The sequence below is a fragment of the Triticum aestivum genome, chromosome 3D (genome assembly GCF_018294505.1).
Source record: "Triticum aestivum cultivar Chinese Spring chromosome 3D, IWGSC CS RefSeq v2.1, whole genome shotgun sequence".
NCBI classification, from domain to species: Eukaryota; Viridiplantae; Streptophyta; class Magnoliopsida; order Poales; family Poaceae; genus Triticum; species Triticum aestivum.
Genome location: NC_057802.1, coordinates 583426235 through 583430952, shown reverse-complemented (window position 1 = coordinate 583430952; position 4718 = coordinate 583426235).

The following is a 4718-nucleotide window of genomic DNA, read 5'->3' as shown; positions in this document are numbered from 1 at the left end:
ATAGTGTTCCCTATGATGATCGTCGAGTCGTGGTTAGTCAGTGGTGAGGTCAGAGTCAACGAGTCACGAGGCGATGGGGTGACGATGATGATGGCTAGATGGGTATGACTGATAAAATCTTCTTAGTGGCGGTGACAAGTTTTTATCTCCGTGACCATTCAGGTTGCGATGCCATGAGTAGTGTTGTGGGTGTGTTTGTTGTTCCGGTTCCCAACAAGTGTTCTTTTAACTAATGGATAATTGTGTTCTTCTTAATTAACAGAAAAGATGAAGCTCGTGCCTTAGTTTCAGAATACAAATGAGAAACTTAAGACAATTTTTTATAAAGATAGATAGCCTAAGAAAAAACTAGAGGACCAACTACATTCCATCCATGTTGGGTAAAAATCTCCTTGACCACCCACTCCACCTTGGTATGTGGCATGGTAAGGCCTCATGGTGCTCCAATCACCATCATGGAAACCAAGTACAAAGACAATGCATACATAAATAAACAATTCGCAGTGGAAAAAAAGATCTATTTTTTGTCCAAGTAACATCATTCCTACAAAACCACATCAACCAACATAGCCTTTCGCAGTAAGATAATAGCTTTGAGCTTAACAATTATCCCTGCAACCAGTTGCCAATGAAACACTGGAGGATGGGTATAAACTTACAAGCTAATGAATTGTAGCACAATTGGCGTGAACGAGCGGGCGTGCGAAGGATGGATGTTCAATAGTCTCATCACGAGAACAAAATCAACATTGCTTGCTCCCATGTCTGTTACACTTCGTGAGGTTGTACCATGTTAAGATCAACCCTTTTAGGAGTGTCTCAAAAGTACTTATTGTTGACCGGTACATCATATTGGATAAGTGCAAGGTATATCGAGTTGACCGAGATTTTTTTTACAGCTTTGCTAAAGCACATCGAGATGTGTTATAAGTATTGCACATCTAAGTCTTGTGTCATTGATTTTACATGGAGACTCGTGTGAGTATTTTCTATTCCTTTTCTTTTTTCTTTTATGCTTGATTGAGTCACTTAGATGTGCATAATTAGGGCACATCTACATGTGCCTAGACAAACCATTGTATTAACTAGACTGATTTGAGGTGTTGCAATATAAAGTTCCATGCTGCAAGCCACGACCAAATTATGTCACATCCAAAGGCCACATCTTGTGATCCGGCACGTAGGACTTACGTGATTGTGACATGTTTATGATACATAATATGGAGAATTCTTGGTACAATTCACAAAGTGGTGTATTTTCTAACCATGGGTCTGCTCTCTAAGGGCTATATTTAGGGGATCCTGTAAAAATGTATTTAAGAGGAAAATATTCGTTTAGGAGATTAAGCATCAGATCCCTCATAAAGTTTACTTCCTCGAATATGACTTTCCCCCACAAAACTTCCCCCCACTTGCTCAAATTTAGTCTAGCCACGGCCCACGGTCGTTCTCACGACAAATAAGGCTAAGCCGCGCTGCTTCCCGCTCGTCCGCAGCATTCACGCCCAACCCCGCTGATGGCCATCCCTGGCCCCGATATCAATGGAATGGAAAGCCCCACCCCCCTCCACACACATGGCCACCCTCGGCACCGCTGAAAACCCAGTGCCGATCACAAGCTAGACCATGTCTATGCACCAGACAGAGAGCATGGGCAGCCGACACCATCATGACTAACACATAGGACAGATGAAAGCTTCGACAGGAGCATGTGCTCCTCTCGAGGTCTCCCAAAGCTTTGTGTGCTTCTTGTCTCCCAAAAAAGTGTTAAATCAGCGACTTATGTTGACCTCTGTAGATATTGATTTCCTATGAAACCAAAAAACAAGCAGAAAAGAGGAACTGACATTGGGCACTAAACTAATAGGTTAGTCCAGAAAAATAGTATAAATTGCTATAAATGTATATAAAAATGATAATATAATAGCATGAAAGAATCAAAAAATATAGATACGTTTGAGACGTATCAACGACTTGCATGATCATCCTTGTGTCCTCATCTAAATCCTCCATCTTCAAGGCGTGAGCATCTTCGTGTCCTCCGAGGCAGCTGCAATCCCTACCTTCTTCTTCTCGAGGATGGTCTTCTTTTCTTTGAGCTTGAGTTTCTTCTCAGTCGCCGCCATCAACATGGTAAGCATCTCGGCCATGCATGCTTACTTGACGTCCGAGCCTTGACGTATGCCCCCTCTTTCTTTACCAAGATGTCTCCAAACCTCCCTGTCATCTTGTCCGCCACACCTTCTCACTTCGCCCTCTCCTCCTCCGACTTCTTGTCCCGAAACCCTCTTCTAACCTTTTTGGGCGGTTCTTTTGTTTGGTCGGTTGGATCACCGGTTTCTTCCTCCGTACCATGGGCGACGGTCTTAGCAATGTATAGGTTCCACTTGGGTTGTCCATTCAACTTCAACCAACAATGCATGACGACGAAGTTTTTCTTCTCCAACTTCAAGAACACACTACACGCACGGGGAGGCTACAAAATAAAACATTGTCAACAATGCATATCCAGCAACAAAGGATCAACAAAACAATGCATATTCGGCTACAAATGATCATCTAAACAGTGCATATCCGTTACAAATTATTAATAAAACAATGCATATCTGGCTACAAATGGTCAACAAAACAATGCATATGAGGCAAAATTCCTGGTTCAGGAGGTTTAAACAAGACTTTCGTCTTCTGAAATATAGATCATCTGTTGAACTTGAAGGCTACATTAACACCTTCCTGCAAAACTTAGTTTAGGACCTTCCTTTTGATTGTTTTTAAGCCCTTCTTCCCCTTCTTATCCTTTTAGTTCCTTTAGTCAACCCCCATGGGGGTGCCGGTGTGTCTGCTTTGTAAAACCATGTAAATCCTACACATTTACCATGTTTGCTTAATACAATGAGACAGTAGGAAACTCTCTTATAGTCATTTAAAGCTTTAAAAGAATGCATATCCGGCTACAGATGATCAACAAAACAATGCATGTCCAACTACAAATGGTCTACACAACAATGCATATCCGGCTACAAATGATTTACACAACAATGCATATCTGGTTGCAAATAATCTACACAATCTTGTAATGCGCGGTTGGGCGATGGCGGGAGGACCCACCGCCCGGGCCCCGACCGCCACCATGTCCCCCACCAGCACCCGCACCACCACGACCACCACCTACGCCTCCACCAGACTTCTGATTCTTGAGTGTTGCCGCCTTTGCATCCTTCGCTTTGATGTGAAGATTTTGCCGTCTCGACGAGTTGATCTTCCAGACGAGCATGATCCCCAACCTGCTGGTCCATGCATCGACGGCGGGAAGAAAGAGAGAATGGGCGAAAAAGGTCGGGAATTGGGTGAAGAGCGGTGTGACGAAAGAAAAGACTGGGGGCGGGGAGAGACTGCTCGAACTGACGGCTGGCACAGTGCCGGGCGGGGCCATGCTCACGCCGGCTACTGCTGCTCGATCGATCGTCCATGGCGCATGTGGTGAGATTCCCGGCTGCTGCTGAAAGGAGACGGAGCTCGCGCATGGTGAACGTGCGTGCTGATTGGCACATCGTCTATTCTAAGCTTCCAACCTACGCGCACAGCCGCGCTCCTGTACCGGGACGTGGGCCGTCGCCGACGGTTGCAAAGCTAGCACTATAGGGATTGTGAGTCAGCTTCGAGATGGGGCCGATCGTAACTGTCACTGCCTTTCGGTTTTCGCTCCTGGCCCTTCCATTGCGGTGCCCCATGTCCACTAGATCGGGAACGCGCCTTGGCGCGAGGGTACCCGTTCCAACGACATGGCAAAGCAGGTAAAGATCAAATTGGACAGTAATTGGCTATGGCTCCTAGGTGCATATGCATCCATTGTCTAAATACACAGAAATTCCGAACAAAAACCCCGCGTGTATATCTGAACATTCTATGTGCGTGCACAAAGTTTCCAGTGAAAACCGAGGTTTTTTGTGGCTTGTGTAAAAAAGACAATTTCTGATGCTTCATTATAAGTATTCATGAGGCATTTCTTTATCTTTTTTACACAAGACACAAAAAAATCGTTTTTCACCGAAACTTTGTGCACGCACATAGAATGTCCGGATATACCTATTGGATTTTGTTTCGAATTTTTCAACTTTTCAAAATATGTATTTAGACAACGGGTGCATATGCACCTAGGAGCCAAAACACCGCGTCCTTGGAGGTGTTGCAATATAAAGTTCCATGCTGCAAGCCACAACCAAATTATGTCACATCTAAAGGCCACATCTTGTGATTCGGCATGTAGGACTTACGTGATTGTGACATGTTTATGATACATAATATGGGGAATTCTTAGGTACAATTTACAAAGTGGTGTATTTTCTAACCATGGATCTGCTCTCTAAGGGCTATCTTTAGGGGATCCTGTAAAAAAATGTATTTAAGAGGAAAAGATTCGTTTAGGAGATTAAGCATCAGATCCCTCATAAAGTTTACTTCCTCGAATATGACTTTCCCCCACAAAACTTTCCCCCACTAACTCAAATTTAGTCCAGCCACGGTCGTGAAATAAGGCTAAGCCATGCTGCTTCCCGCTCGTCCGCAGCATTCACGCCCAACCCCGCCGATGGCCGTCCCTGACCCCGATATCAATGGAATGGAAAGCCCAACCCCCCTCCACACACTTGGCCCCCCTCAGCACCGCTGAAAACCCAGTGCCGATAACGGACTCGGTGCTTCAAGTACCAAAATGCAGC